We start from the raw sequence: 16,984 nt of genomic DNA on the forward strand, positions 1-16,984 counted from the left end.
TTTTGAATTCACCACTGGAAACTTGGGTGCAGCATGGTGAAACACAGTATTCTTATCCATTGTAAAGTCTGGACGTACCATCCTGTTGTTTTTGTGAGGAATGTGGGAGCTGCCTATAATATTCGACGAATATGATATGTTCCATCTGTTTGTTAATTAAAGAAAGGGTTAGCTGCATGTAGGCAGGAAGGGAGACAATGGCCTGATAATAGCTGCTCCAGGAATACCTGAGACAAAGCAGAAAAGCAACCGCTTTGAAGTTTATCTCCAACCCCGGGTGAGTTGCCTGAACCAGTTTAATGAGATACAGAACAATCAAATGACTTGGCTGGACTGAAAAAGATGACACCCTCCTTGAAGGGGAGAGATGAGGGAGCAGAGAGCAGGGCTCCCAGCCTGGGTAGACAGAAACTCCCTGGCTCTGTCTGAGCTTGTAGTGTGAATGTTGCAGCCTGAGTGATGGTGTAGGCAACAGTGGGGGCTACTCACCTGAGTATGGACCCCAGCAGGGGTCGGGCAGGCTTGTATTCAGGCAGCTGGTCTGTGCCACAACATCCACACTGCTATTTTTAAGGCGATAGCTCAACCAAAGCTAGCACATCTGTCTGACAGGGCTGGGGGAGACGCTCGCTGCTGCAGTGTAGACATACCTGCAGACGGCTGTAGCCCAGGGACCCAGTCTGAGTGGAAGAATCATGGAATTCCACCCCATGACAGGTGAAGGCAAGAGGCCTCTCTCGGAGGAAGTACATTCAGAGAGACCAGAGGGGGTCAAAGGTGCAACTAGCCCATGACAGTATTTGCAAGTATGCAATTCTCAGTCAACTGAGGATGACTGGACAAGGAATGCAGCAGCTACACTGTTGCAGCTAATCGTGAAACAGCTGCACACAGTGGAGAGATGGTCCTGGACCAGTCCAATGGACACCGAATGGTAGGACTGGATAGTCCTACAGACTTGGGGAGACCAGTAATGGCTCCTGATCTTGCAGTCGCGGAAGGGCACATTCCTGGAGTTGTGTGCCAAGTTCATCCTAGTCCTGCAATGCAGAAATACCTAGATAAGAGCTGTCCTAACAGTGGAGAAATGAGTATTGAATGCAATATGCTTGCAGCTCCAGATTGTTGTTGGTAGGTAAGGAATCAAACTGACACTGGAAAATCAATGGTGTGGGTGATTGTCATTGAGGTGTGCCAGAAACTAAAGTGTGCCCTGCTGTACAGGGTTGTCAGGTTAGGCACTGGGCAGGAAACAATGGATTCAATGACATGGCCTTTCCTAACTGCTGGGGTGATAGTGGGATGCATGCCCCATTCTGTGCACTCTGCCAAGCCTCTGAGTATATAAACAGAATGAGGTATTTCTTGATGGTTATACAGGCCTTGGTATATCACTGCATGTGGTTTACTGACATAAACATTGGCTGGTCTGGGAAAGTCCACAATGCCTGGATTCCTAGAAACGCTGGACTTTTCAACAAGGTGAAAGCAGGGGCTTTTTTCCTGGACCGTCCAACTGGCATTAACAGCATCTCAGTGCAGGTCATGATTCTTGGAAATGTTGCCCTCCTTTTTCTTCCTTGGCTTGTGAAGCCATATATCAGTAAGGGTGGGGAAGCAATCACTCTATCCTCTTATTGCACCTTAGAGGCAGTTTGTACCCTGGGACATGCAATCCCTTCACTCTTTTGAACTCTGTGATTCTCCCAGACCTCTGTGTGTACAACAACCAGGGGCAGTCTGGTCCTTGGTGATGCATCCATGTAGTACAGATTCCTGTGCTGCCTTGCTACGTGCAATCAGATCAAATAAGAAAGAAATTTCAACTGTAACTTTGAATTTCCTTCCTTTTATAATTTTGTCAGACTCCTTTGAATGCTTTTCTGTGGATTACTATTTAATATTTTAAGTATTATAAATTTCATGAGGGAGAGGGATAGCTCAGTGGTTTGAGCACTGGCCTGCTAAATGCAGGGTTGTGAGTTCAGTCCTTGAGGGGGCCATTTAGGGATCTGGGACAAAAATCTGTCTGGGGATTGCTCCTGCATTGAGCAGGGTGTTGGACTAGATGACCTCTCAAGGTCCATTCCAACCCTGATATTCTATGATTCTATGTGAAGGTTAATAATAGCATAACCTGTTAAGGTTGCCCAACACTTCCCATTATAAGATCCTGTTTTCCATGCCTTATGATTTTGCCAAACTTTAAGCATTTGGGCTGAACTCTTCCATAACAGGTCTCTGAAATAGAATTATTTGGGAAAGTTTTAGCCAAAATGATTTTTCCATTTCTGAGAACAAGATTAGGAAAAAATCCGTAGTTTGGCCATTTTAATAAAAATATTCTGGTGACCTTTTCTTTTTGAAGCTCTGACACCCCCATGCTTTGGAGCACGAACTTGAAATTCAGCTGGGAAATGGCCTTTGTATTAAGGATGCGTCTCTTGCTATTTCTGTGAAAATTGCCCAAATCTGGTCAAATTATAAGCTGCTGAAAAATTATAGTTTATACAGGTTAGCAGCTAATAAATTGAAAGATTCAGTCCTGACTGATTGTGCTGTACCCATCACAGCTCCTAGTGATGACTGGACTGGAAAGGGTCAACCTGGTCCTCAAGCAGTATCTGCAATGCTACATTAATCATCACAAGAATGATCGGTCCCTGTTTCTCACTTATGTGAAGTTTATATATAACAACACAGACCTTGCATCCATGGGTCAAAACCCTTCTTAATATAAACCAACTACTTCCGATTCCATCCATAACTGCTCATGTCCTCTCCCAGTCTGGCCACCTCAGACCTAGTGCAGCTGAATCACTGGGCCTGGGAAGAATTGAGGGAACACCTGGAGAAGTTGAGAGCAGACTATAAAGGGTACGCTGCTCAGCATCAACAGCAAGGTCCCACCTACTCATTGGGACAGAAAGTATTGCTCTCTATGGAGCATCTCTGCAAAGCCAAATCTGCTCACAAGCTGGACTTTTGGTTCCTTGGTCCTTTTAGGGTCCAGTGATTAGTTATTCCAGTCACTTTTGAACTTCAACTACCCTGCTCTCTGAAGATTCACCCAGTGTTTCATATATTGCATTTGAAATCCTGTATGGAAAATCCTTTCCCTCACAGGACCAAGCCACCACCTCCTCCATGTACAGGGCCACAAGGAATATGTGGTTCAAGAGATCCTGGACTTTAAGCATAAATGTGGCAGGCTCTGGTTCTTTATTGACTGGGAGGAATACAGCCCCAAGGAGCAGGTGGAAAATGTACATGCCCCAGCAAAGTACAAGCATTCTATAGGAACCACCCTGAAAAGCTCAGTCCTACATTGCCCAGAGGGAGAAGATGATGTCAGGACCATGGGTCTCAAACCCCAGTCCACCAGGTTCTTAGGAGCCAGTATGTTCTGACCTGCTGTGTAGTGACCTGCTAATAATTGCCAGAACTCAAAGCTCAACTCTGGCAGAGGACCAGCCTAGGGATTTGATTAGAGGAGTCCTGGAAGTCCTTATTGGTTCCCTGCTTCTGTTTAAATCAAGCAGGAACAGGAAGTCATCTATGCAACTAGGTTTTTTCCAGCATAGGACTACTTGCTCCTGCTGCCTGACTCTGACCTCAAGATATCCTGACTTGGCCCACCTCCTGACCTGACTCCTGGTGTGCCCTCTGGCTGTCTGATCTCCTGGTAACTTGACTCTGCTTGCCTCCAGGTGCCTGACTCTTGCTCTGCCCTTTGGCCTGTCTCAGACTCTGATATCCTGGTATCCAGACCCGACCTGCCCCCTGGCTCCTGCCTCCCATTTCTGACCACTAAGCCAGAACAACCACATCCTGGTCCTGAAAAACCAAGAAATTAGCTGTCAATATCCATGATCCTGTAATATTTTTGCAGAGGGAGAGCTATCCAATCAGCAGAGGTGTATGATTAACAAACAAGCCTGATTTACAGAAATGTTATTGCTCATGAAAAATCCATTTGTACTATCAGAAATGGGAGCGAATAATCTAGTGTAATACAAATTCCTGATATTCTCAGGAACTCCTTGGAGATCTTAGAAGGAAAGGTACAATATAAGTACAACATTTTAATGTTTAACACCAACAGGCCTTAAAGAGCAGTCTTCATTTAACTGCTACTGATTTTTTGGATTGCTGTTCTGAAGGTCAGATATTTATTTCAGATAGCATATCCGTGAACAAAGCTTCCCATATTACTTCCTGAAAAAATTATTTTTACCATAATAAATGTACTTTTCACTCTCAAAGCAGTTTAAAAAAATAAACTTAGGCCATTCATGAATGATTCTGCAAGCATGTTAGATCAATGTGTGTAGTGTAGATTTTTGGTATCAAATTTTGCAAGTGATTAATGAAACTTACCCTATTGTTAGGATTAATCCAGCAAAGGAATGTCAGCTCAAAAATGTCAAAAATTTGTCTGGCTTGCGTCTTTTTTGCTCTCTAGAAAAAGTTACATAAATCTACAAAAGATAAAAGGGCAACTTTTAATTTCATTTTAGAAGTAAAATATGCTATTCTGATGATGCAATACCCAAATTAAATATGAATACTTCATTTCAGAATCCATTGGCCTGGATCAGTATGTAGTATTGTCCTGTCAGAACTGTACCTAGATTGCCATGCAAAAGGCACTCTTTATCTCCTTCCATGTTGATGGGAAGTCAGATATCCTTGTGGCATCATTTTCTTTCCCCTGTCCCTCCCTTTCTGCCAGATTCTACGGAGGCAAACTGAGGGCAGGATTGGGGAAGCCACACAACGTCCCTCTTCAGCTTTGTAAAAAATATCCCCACAAAAATCATCCTTGAGTTGTATTATCTTCTTTTCAGTGCATCCCACTCTTCTCCGGGAGTTGCACTGAAAGGAGTTCCTTTGTACTGTAACTGCAAAGGATCTAAGCTGCCAGAAGCCTGTGAGGCCAGTGCTACTACCGAGGCAGAAGACCTCTCTGCACCTGTGGATCCTGCAGGTTGTTCCACAGATAAGCAAACTCTTCTTATCTCCCCACAGAGCAGTAAGGAAGGAACTCTGATGGGGATTCTTTGTGGAGACTGCCTCTCCCTGTCCTCTGTGTGTTTTTTATGATGGGAAATTTTGACTTAGGTTATTGTTCCTAAAAGCTGCTGCTTAGAAACTGGTTATTTACAGTACTTCATAATGGATTGTGTAGATGTTGGTCTGTTCAAGTCCAGTTAGTATTGACTGAAAGATAAACCACTTAACAGCTTTCACATGTTAAACTGGAATGTGGTGGTAGTCCTAGCAGACAATTGTTCATGACAAACTAACCATATTGGAGATCCTGTAGTCTCTTGGTGGAGTGACTAATGCTTGAATGGGCATGGAAATTGACTTACTTTCTTACTGCAGAGTCCACATTGGTGTGGGAAAATTTGTGTTGTTGCTGCCAGTATTTTACGTCATCTGAGGACAAACAAGAATCTGGAAGGCTGTCAATAATAGTACTTTTTCACAAGAACTGGATTCACTTATTTTTAAAAAACAAACTTTTTTTCCAAAAGCCTATAAACACTACAAGTTTAAATGTAAATGTATTATGAAAAAATATTGCAAATTGTCCAGAATGGCGTCTTAGCCAACAGTTTGCCATTTTAAATCAGTTCATTATCAACGTCATCTGCTCATGGATTCTACAAAATATATTCTTACATTTCCCAAGTCAACAATCTATTTACATCCTATCAATTGACTTTTTTTTGAGCATCACAGCAATTACTTAAATCCACTTTTATAATGGGATCACTACTCTGAAACACTATCTGGACCAAACTGATATATAATATTGGAAAGCACTGGAATGTTATTCCTTTTGTGGGTGTTTTGTTAGTGTTTATTTGTGTTTTGTAAGAGCTATTCATTCTCATGTTTCATACAAAACTGAAGTTATAAGGCCCCAGTCTTGTGAATGCTTAAGCACTTCCTTAACTTTATGCACCCAAATATTCCCATTAAAGTCATTTTTAAAATTCAAAAATGTTCTGTCCAGGACCACCCAGAGGATTCAGGGGCCTGGGGCAGGGCTGGGTCTTCGGCAGCAATTCAGTGGCGGGTACCTCTTGGAGGGAAAGACCCATCACCGAATGCAGCCGACGAATGAAGCAGCGGCAGTAGAGCAGCCTAAGTGCCGCCGATTGCGGCTTTTTTTTTTCCTTCCTTCTTTTTTTCCCGCCGCTTGCAGTGCTTGTACTCATCGGGTGGCGCTCTGAGGCTTCGGCAGCACTTCAGCAGCGGGTTCTTCACTCGCTCTGAGTCTTCAGCTGCACTGAAGGACCCGCCGCTGAAGACCCAGAGCGAGTGAAGAGCCCACCGCCGAAGTGTCACCGAAAACCCGGGGTGGCTTGCAGGGCTCAGGGCCTGGGGCAAATTGCCCCACTTGCCCCCCCTGCCCCGGGTGGCGCTGGTTCTGTCCAAAACTAGAACATTTAGGCCTTAATCTTGCATAAATGTCTGTCCACACAGCTTGGAGCATCTAATAGAATCAACTAATCAAACCCAGCATTAAATTTTGTTACATTGTTAGGGCTGGGACATAGGCAGCCAGGTCTTGTGGTTGGAGCAGGAGTCAGAGTTGGGAGTCAAGTGAAGGGTTAGAGCTGTAATCCTAGATTTGAGCCAAGGGTCAGAGCTGGAGTTGGAGACCAGGGGCCAGGATCAGGAACAAGACAGGAACCAGGAACATCTCAGCAAGGCAGGAACCAGGAGCAAGTCAGGGAAGCAGAGTTTAGGAGTCAGGCAAGAAGGCAGGATCCAATGTAGCAGCCAGGTCAAGTGCAGTTGTGCAGATAACTACTTGTGCCTCTCTGAGTTTAAATAGAAAGCCCCGATTTGATCAGAGTTCCCTGTGTTCCTCCGGGTGGGCCCAGGGAAGCCCTCCGTTGTGTAACTTCAGGTTTCATTGTCTCTCCTGCTGGGTTGGTTAGTATTGAGCCACTAGGTGGAAGCATGGAGGTAATAGTCAACTGGGCACCCTGCAGATGGAGGATCAAGAGCTGGGGGGTCATGACAATTACTTTGCATTCTTTTAACTGAGTGGGCTCTAACTGGTGGTGGACTTTTAATAAAACAAAATTTCCCTTCATTTTTGTTTGTCTATTTTTTCCCCAGTAATGTGACTATAGATTTATTCTTTCCACCTTTCTAAACAAACAAATAAATAAAATTCATATGCACCAGAAAAGCCAAGTTGGAAAAAATGATAAAATCATATAACATATATATCTAGAAAAACAGCCATGTTTACATGATCAAATTTAAGTGGTTAAAGTAAACAAGACATAACTGGGGCTTTCTCATTCTTCCTCACATTCATAGTTCCCATGGGTGGGTATATGAACCATTAGGTAGTGATGTAATTAATCTTAATTGTCTGGTTTTTTTGGTTTTTTTTTTTTTAACTTGATTATCTAAAAGGTGCTTAAGGACAGAAAATTAAGTGTGGTAAATAACACCTTTACTCCACACATCTGCCTAGCTGACTTAAATTTTGTCTCTCTTGTCTTATACTTGTAGAGCCAAAACACCTATTGGTGAGTGAGCTGAATTACACATCAGCAACAGACTTGTTAACTAAGGGCATGTCTACATTATGTGCTGGATCGACAGGTAGCGATCAATCCGGGGGGGGGGGGGGTCGATTTTATCGCAACTAGTCTAGACATGATAAATTGACCGCTGAGCGCTCTCCCGTCGACTCCAGTATTCCATCAGAGCGAGAAGCATAGGCAGAGTCGACTGGGGAGTGTCAGCCATCGACTTACCACAGTGAAGACACCGCGGTAAGTAGATCTAAGTACGTTGACTTCAGCTACGTTAGTCACATAACTTAGATCGACCCCCTCTTTCCCCCCCCCTCACTGCCCCCATGTAGACCAGGCCTAAGTTGCAAATGGGGAAGCTTTATTATCTAGCTATCCTTGTGGGTTTTTTTTTAAATATATAGCTTCAAATACCATAGGGCTTGATTCTGTATCACACGTGAGTTCTGCCTGAACTGGGCAGTCCAGAGTATTTGGCCCCTTAGTGTTTAAGAGCTGCATGGAAAAAATGAGACATGGTCAGATCCACGCTGTAGTGAGGCCATCGTAATGATAATATCCAAACCAGAAACAAAAAGACATACAAATCCTAAGCTGATGCAAATCTGGCAGTTACTTTAAAACAAAAAATATTTTTTCTTGTAGCTGAGTAAATTTGTTCAGGGGGAGACAGTAAACGTGGACCTCAGTTTTGAAGTCATTTATCTGAGTAGAACTGCACTGAGTTACTTAACCATCATGACTAATTTTCTAGTTATCACACTTTTATAGCTGAACACTTTACAAAAAAAAAAACCTCGGGATGTGTGAAATGTTTTCTGATCAAAACTCCTCACACTAAGTCTCAGGGCTGACTGCCAAAATGAGGTTGACAGTCACATTGTTACTGAGCAGAATTTATTTATAAGTTTCCATAGCTTTTATGTTTAATAGAAATGATTGCCTGTGGTTGAAGTAAACGATGATCTGTTTAGAGTGAAGACTTTTGTACTGTAGGAAACTTAAAAATTAAACAACCCAAAGATGAAACCTTTTGTAGCACAAGGGACTGATTAAATATAACATTGATTGCTCTTGTTTTTTCAAAGTTTAAAAGTCAGGGAAGCATATATATGAAGAAATATATGAATCTCTTTGTTCATGTACTGTTTATTTAATGCAGCATTCAGATTGAGGGACAGGGGGTTGGATTTTTGTTTGGAGGCAGGATTTTTGGGGGAGAGCATATGGAGTCTTTGAACCGACTGACTGTTCTTTCTGGCTATATCTGTCTGTTCTTTTGCATGACTCCATGACTCTTTCATACTGTGCTTGGCTCGTCTCCCTATTATTTGTGTCTTTTTGTGGGCAGAAGCTGACACTCTTAAACAGTCTGGGTCACTGGCTGTCCCTGGCCTTCCTACATAATGTTCTAACTTTTTGTACTCTTCCTGAATTACTGTCCTTGATTTCTGAACCCATAAAACGTTCTTCCATTCTCCTTTATACTGTTTATGCCCTTTGGACTATCTCTGCTCTTTTTTTTTTTTTTTGATTGCCTCTTGCTTTTTCTCTATCTCTATATGGGATATTTGACTGTCCTTGGCCTTGCTTTATGCTGCTCATGGCTTTCCCAACTGTTTTGTGACACTATATTGTTTTGCACTGGCCTTCACAGACTCTCTCTCCCCCTATTTTACATACTTGGATGTACTAGAATTATTAAGAAGTGAGCAATATGATCTCTGACACCTGAATGACCTCGGTATGTCTTCCAGGTGCACACAATTCCTGTGGCTCTTCTATATGGTTTTAGTTGTGGCTCCAGTTCTGTGTCTCTGAAGTTTCAGTTTTTTTTTTTTTTTTATTATATTTATATTTTTTGTTGTGACTAGTGATTAGCTTATCCTGATTTTGTTTTTTTACAGTACAGTAATGAGCATATGAAGTGATGAAAAAAAGAAAAAAAAAAAAAGAAAGAAGAAGAAGAAGAAAAAAAAAAAAAATAGGACAATTCAATGCAGTTCATAAATAATAACCACAATATTGATTGTGAAAAAAAAAAAAAAATGTAAAAAAAAAAAAAAAGTTTCTAAAGCTATCTGAGGATGTTTAGGACATGCAAGTAGGCATGTAGCAATGGTAGTAAAAGAGTCCTAGGTCCTAACTTATTATATAAGTGGTTGCTACATTAAATTTTAAAAATTCAAATTCATTTAAGAGAATCCCAATTTAAAATTTTACTTTTTGTGTTTACACTTATTGTGCTTCTCTGCTTGCTTCTCTTCTCTCTCTAAAACATAGGATCAAAAACATAGGATCAAGTCTTTTCTTGTCTTGTGTTTTTTTTCACCCCAGGCATTACAGAAGAAAAGAAGAAAACAAAGAAGAAAGCTCAAAAAGTAATATTAGTAAAAATTTAATATTTTATATATTTTTATTATACTATACAATCCTTATTACTCTTTCTTTAATTTTTTTGTTTTCTTTTTTTTTTTTTTTCTTTTTTTTTCTTTTTTTGAATGAATTTATATAATTGCTTTCTACTGTTCCCTCTTCCCATATCCCAGTAAGTTTAGTTTTTTTGAACAGCAGATCACTATAGTGACAAATTCTAACACTCAAATTTATCAGTAATTATGCCAGATTACATAGTCATTGTTGGTCAGAAAATAATTTTGTGTCTAGACTTGCTTCCACGAAGTAAAGACCTTGAGTGAAATCCTGGCTCTACTGAGGTCTATGGTGCAACTCACACAACTCACTCCAGAGCCAGATTTTTCCTTTTTTTTCAGTCAGAGAGAGTTGGCTCTCTATTTTTTCTCTCTATACCTCTCTATATGGGATGATGCTGGATGTGTTCATGTTCATGCTCCATTCTCTCTCCTCTCAACACACACAAATCTTTGTGACCCTACTTGACTTTATAAAGAAGTTTTTTTTTTTTTTTTTTTTTTTTTTTTAACTGCACACTTGGTCACACTGCAAAGTCACCAATGGCAGGTCATGGGTCACCACTCCATCTTTCAAATCCACACCACACTGGGATGAACTGAATGATCATTTTCAGGTGAGGGTTGCATAAGTACTGAACAAGCTAATGAAATATCTCAGAATAAGAATAATGAAGCATTTGGTGATATTAATGGAGAATACATTAGTGTTAATGACATTATTATTGCTGCTGAGAAGGCTACTATGAGAACATTCTGAGTAGAGTAATCCAGAGAGATAAGACATAATAGGTTCACCCAGGTTGCTGAGTGTGGTCAGATAGCTCCTCTCAAATATTCCAAAAGAGGCTGGTATCACTGTTCTTTGAAGAAAACCTGTATGTAAAATTATGTTTATGGAGAACACAACACCATGCCTCACTTGCATTTGTGGGTAACAAAATAGTTATCCAAGAGAGAGCAAGAAAAGATTGGTTGAGAGCCTCCAGGAGCCCAAAGGATTTAGGACCTTATCCAAAGCCTGTTGAAGTCAATGGAAAAACTCTCATGAACTTCAATGAAGTTTGGGTCAGGCTCAAAGACCAGAGCTAGAACAGTGATATAGCGACCGGCCTGACATGTTTTATGTCTTTCAGAGCACTATTGAGCAGGTGTAGAAATTTTGCCCTAAATTAACCTAGTATTAAGCAGAAAATGTCCCTGAGATACAGAATAATAGAATGTCCACTGAAAAGTCCAGGTCTGCCATGGCACAAACTAGGCCTGGATATTTTTTTTTATTCCAAAGAAACTGTTTTTGAATGATAAAAAAATTGAGTAACAGTTAAAAAAAACTGATGTGAACAGCAAGGAGGGAGAGAAATAAGTTGATATGGTTGACGGGATATAATTAGGAGTAATAACAGTATTTTGTACTTATAGAGTGACTTTATTCTGAGGATGGCAATGGAGTGGTATGAAATTAAGCAAATGTAAGTTTAAGCTAAATATTAGGGAATAGTCTCAGGAAGTAGGGATGCTGGAAGTAGGGGTGCTGGGGGTGCAGCAGCACCCCCTTGCTTGAAGTGGTTTCAATCACAAACAGGGTTTACAGTTTTGTTCAATGGCTTACAGCACCCCCACTATAAATACTGTTCCAATGCCACTGGCGGGAAGCCTCATCAGTTGACTAATTTAGAACTAAACTTACAAGTGATGTAGAATGTACTATAGCATATGTTCTCAAGGGCTCACAACCACACTCCCTTTCTCATATTGCTAAATGGGACTAGGGTCCTGTGTAGACAGGAAGTCCCAGTATGGAAAAGGTTGAAAACCACTGTACCATAAGAAACATACACTAGCAAAGAATGTATTGTATGACCTAGTGGATTTGTAATGAGATGTTTGTAGGGGCTTTAGATATGGATAGGGTCAGAAAAGCCAGAGGACAGCATGGGGAAAATTCACAAAGGCCCTTGTCTTCCTTCAAATCTCTTCGTTATGACCCACTTCTGCCATGATGCTCATGGTCATCTGCTGCACGATAATGGCTTGGAAGGTGGCCTAATAGTGATTCATTATTATATCTTGTTCACTTAAACCAACTCCAATTATACAGTCTTCAAATTTTACATCAAGCTAGTATGTAGAATCTTGTGCTGTTATTTCTCTCACACTTATCTCCCCACTCACCACCTGCTCCTCTGTTGTGTTCTATGCAACTTACCCCCATTTTTTTTTTGTACAGCACCTCATATAATGGGGTCCTGATCTGGGTGCTACTGTAATACAAAATAAAATAAAATATAAAAATTAGGACCTCAATAGTTGGCTGTCAGAGTTAGGATTTTTAAATCTCAATTCTTTATATATAAAACATTGAAAAGAAAACTATTTATTATCTTGTTGAAATGGCAGCATTCTCCCTCTGCAGGATGTGAGCAGTCCCCCTTGACTTTAATGGGAATTACTCATACTCTGTGAGGGAAGAATAGGGCCCAATATTGGAAAGAGGCCAATGTTCTTTACAAGTTCACATGCCTTTTGAGTGGGTCATTTAATTTAGGCTGCCTCTGACCAACCAAAGGAAAAACGTCTCCAAATAATGACGTTTATTTCTGTACAATTTCATAGTAAGGGTTAACACATTACGATGAAAATCGTATTTCATCTGTTCTTCCCACTTGCCCATTTTTAATCAGTTATTCAGAAATGAGTAAGTAGATCCTCACGTGCAGTGAACTCAGAGAATGCTAATGGGGTATCTGCGTCTTTTTGTTCTCAGAGGCTTATGCCAGAATAGGGAAAGCCTTTTATTCTACCACTCTCTCGGAATCAGAAGAAGGGGGCTTTCTGAAGAGTTACTTTAAATTGAAACTCTCTTCTAATGTTAGTCTGCTGACTGTCTTGAGTCTCTGAGTTAGAAACTGCTTCAGCTTAGTTAATAGAGCCAGATGTAACATTGACCTTAAATGGTAAAAGCTCCCAAGAGTGAGAGAGAGGCTCGCCTGAGGGGAAAAAGACAAATAACTCAGTTTTAGGTAAGTAATCTATGTAACCAAGAATAAGCTGTCTCCTTCAGCTGTGAACCAGAACGGAACCATTTTTCCTCCTTAAAGGTACAGTACCTCATTGTTGTGATACTTAACTTCCTTGGGTAGACTTTTTTCCATTAAATTGACTGTCTTAAAAAACAAATGGGTGTAGCAAGACCCATTCTTCTTGCATACTGTTTTGGGAACAGACAAGTATGGTAAAGAAAAGTCTGTGCTGGTTAGATAGAAGTTTGCTAAAGAAAGGTAGGTAATCACTAATGAAATGCAACCTTGATTCAGAATCGTCGGTAACTGTATTGTGCTGTCTGAGATAATTAGATAGTACCCTGAAATGTTTATAGACAAATATATTTAAAATGAGCTCATTATATTTAGCACACAGTTGTATGGTCGTCTTCCTTGCATGCACTCTTTTAACAGTGTATGCACCAGAGTTGCTCATTTTGATGGATTACCTACTTGTCTCTGGAACCTGTCTTTTACAAGACATTTCCGGAACCATTTCTTTATATAGTACATCTTTGCTTTTAATGCCAGTAAGGGTAAATGAATGCTGATAAGTTACAACTAACTTAGCTGTTGTAATTATTCAATATCTATTGAAAATAGTCTCCCCCACTCAGCAAATTAAAATATATTAAATTCTAAGTAAATATTTTTTTAAAACAGTATTTGAGGTTTCTGATATTTCAAATTTCAATTTAAGTCTATGCTGAAGCTATTGATAGTTACATTTCCTTGGTAAATTAAAATTTTAAAAATACTTCTTGTTGTGATTAAAAATATGCATGTTAAGCATTTTTCGGATAGAAATATGTAAACATAATATGTTGCAATAATATATTATGTAAATGAGAATTTGGATCAAGATCAAGATCATGAAAGTTTAGGCCAGCAATCATGTTAATAATATAAATGTTCATTAGTGAGTTAGATTTCAAGCTTCTAAAAAATAGCCTGGTTTCAACTGATGAAAAATTCCTGTGCAACTGAGTACACATGGAGAGAATAGACACCTACATTAGTTTATGCTGTATGCTATTTAGAAGAAGCATTTTTGTTTTGAATATAGACAGAGTTCCTGCAAATAGTTACTTCATTTATGTTTGACGTTCGTAGGTGTTGTGTATACTGTAAGTGAAAGATCACTACATCTAGTTTCAAGATAATATGGCAAATATTTCTTAATTGTTTTAACATTCAGATCCAGTTACAAACATTATGATGTACTTCACTTCTATTTTTCTCTGAAATTTGAGTCTTTCATTAGTGGCTATTTTTAGTACACTACACTAGTTGATCATTCTTTAAATGTTGACCTTGCATCTATTAGTACCCTAATAATATCCTGTAACTGTAAATTAATACATTTATTAGGCTTTATAATTAGGCCACCTAGATTAATGGAAATGACAAAATACAGCCTGCAAAATTCAGCTGAGTATTGTGAGTGACACAAAGTAAGAAACAATCCAATACATTAGAAAAAGTAAATTATGTACCATAGGGAACTCCAATTTCCATTCCAGTATCTAAGGGCATTACTCTGATCTACTGGACTTGCATGTATCTTCACTTGTGGCATTATCTATGTCCTTTCAGTGTGCATGATGATTCACAGTTGTTGATCATAAGTAGAAGGAATTTGGACAATTGCATATTTTATTTATAACTTCATATGTAGACTGGACTACCTTCTTCCTTTCAGTTTAAACATCTTCTCATGCTTGCCCCTAGGGCAAAGGTATCTTTTGTTAATATCGCATTTAATAGCAACTTGTCAATTGTTGTGTTAAACCAAGAGAGAGAGAATATAATGTAAAGAATGTAATGCCCAGAGTTATAGTTTTTATAACTCTATCATTAAAAACAATCATACTTAGTATAAAAAATACAGGTAGCACTCATGCACTGATACCTAAGGCTGTGGATCTATATTCACAATAATTGTTTTTAATTGGGGGCTCTGATATAGTAGCTAAGCTTACACTTTATTTAATCGCTTTTAGAGCTAACTTATAGGCGCTGATAGTATCCCTTCTAGGAAACTTCCTAGAATTCTGTGGTGTCTGCATGTATCTATATGTCTCATTACTTTCATTTTGTCCATTTTTTTTAGGGGGGGAATCAGTGATAGCCTAAGTCCCAGTCCATGGATCCAGGCACCAACCAGAGAGGGGACCAATGGCTACTCAGTGGCTGGATCTATAGATCCAAGGATTTGAGGGTGTTGGGGAGAGAAAGTGGTCCAGTATACTGTCACTGCAGGAGGCAACTGGTGCCAAGGGTTGGGGCCACCGGACTCTCTGCCTCTTGCCAACCTGCCAGTACTAGTCACTTTTCAACTAATACTGCAGAACACCTGAACCAGCTGGTAGTTAGTGGGAATGGGAATTAGGGAGCTGGTGATGAAAATTGGTCCAAAGAGGTAGTAGCGTCTATTTTCTAGGGTCATGTCCTCTACATATGAAGGTTGTGTGGTACCCCTTCATCCCCAGATTCCCAGGGGAGGTGTGTCTGCTAACCCAGCAGCTGCTGATAGAGAGCAGGGGCTGAGTGACTGAGAGAATACAGTATAAGAATATATATCACTCTGTCTGTCCATTATAACTTCACTCCATCTATCTGTCTTGTGCATCTGTCTAGGTAGTATGCTGCCCACCACTATAGTATCAGAGTGCTTAGACAAGCAGAGCAAGTTGGGCCCTGATCAGTTGGTTCAGATAGTCAAGGCCTGCAACCACTTTTCATCACTGCTCTCTGCCCACTCCTGGTTTCAGGCATGTGAGAAAGAAAGAAAGAACATGCTGCAGTTCCAGGCAAAGGAAAGAACATCCATAACCTTTTTGAGGGGGAGAGAGAGACTAGCCACCTGGTGGGCTGGCTGCCTGCCTCTTCCTTAGGTTTGTGGAACAGAAAAAGAGAGGAATCTCACAGCTCCCTTCCCCTGTCCTGACCTTCAGACCCTCTATGGGGATTGGGGATAAGGAACTCCTGCTGGTGCCTTTACACCTGCTCCCTTGTGGAAGTGGGTCTGAGAGAGACTGTTTGGAAACTAGATATCAGTGATGGAGAGGAGACTCAGAAGCCAGTGATGGGGGTTTATGAGTGGAGAGAGATCCAGTAACCAGTGATAGTGTCTCTGTGTTAATTATATTAATTATGCACATATGCATTTGATAAATTAAGGGGAACTATGATTATGAAGACAGAGTTTTGAAATATTGCCTGAGTTGCTTCCATTCAACAGTCAGCTCCTGAGAAGCAGGGTTCATTTCTGTGGAGGAAGGGAGGAGGATCTTGAGATTTGAGGAGAAGAGGACAGTCCAGGTGGGAATAAGTGTCTGTCAGGGAAAGGATATAACTGCGGGGGGGGGGGGGGATAGATTTTACAGGATTTGGTTTGCTTAATCCAGGCCCACAAATAGACAAAATGCACTCCTGCAGTAGAGTGAGGCAGCCAGGGTTCTTTCTCTATTGATTTATCTTACCCTTCTTCTGTGAAGTCTTTCCATTGTAGAATGATATATTAGATAACTCTTTATTTAAAGAAATAAAAATTTGAAATGTAATAAGCTGAAGAAACCATGCCAGTATTTGTGTTAGTGGGCTATATGTTAGTTGGGGGCGGGGCTGTAGGCACAAGGTCCAAAGATTTTATACCTCACAATTCACCAGTAACCTACAAATGCATGTCCCGTTGTGGCTTGTCAGTGCAGAAAGTTGCATGGTAGAACTACATTACATAACATATTCATCTGAATTACATACATATCTGAAATACTCATCCTGCAAGTGAAGAGGGAATATGGTTTTTGACTGTTATCTTTGTGTCATAACATCCAGATCCTTGTTGTTGTTCCTCAGTCAATAGGAGTTTTGAGTAGTTACATATCTAGCAATAAAGAGGCTGTCTTTCTTGGAGAATTCACATAGT

General features: G+C 40.3%; 1 protein-coding gene across 7 annotated transcripts in view; it reads left to right on the top strand.

Moving 5' to 3' along the window:
• Window positions 1-16,984, top strand: part of IRAG1 (inositol 1,4,5-triphosphate receptor associated 1) — a 196,312-nt gene that overhangs the window by 52,827 nt on the left and 126,501 nt on the right. The window contains exon 1 of one of the 7 annotated variants that reach the window (XM_039538992.1): window positions 12,755-13,032. The exons of the other annotated variants lie outside the window; for them this stretch is intronic. The gene's annotated coding sequence lies outside the window, so the exon portion shown is untranslated. Of the gene's footprint in view, window positions 1-12,754; window positions 13,033-16,984 lie in introns of those variants that run through there. 7 annotated transcript variants of the gene reach the window in all.

The sequence above is a fragment of the Mauremys reevesii genome, linkage group 4 (assembly GCF_016161935.1).
Source record: "Mauremys reevesii isolate NIE-2019 linkage group 4, ASM1616193v1, whole genome shotgun sequence".
Classification (NCBI taxonomy): domain Eukaryota; kingdom Metazoa; phylum Chordata; order Testudines; family Geoemydidae; genus Mauremys; species Mauremys reevesii.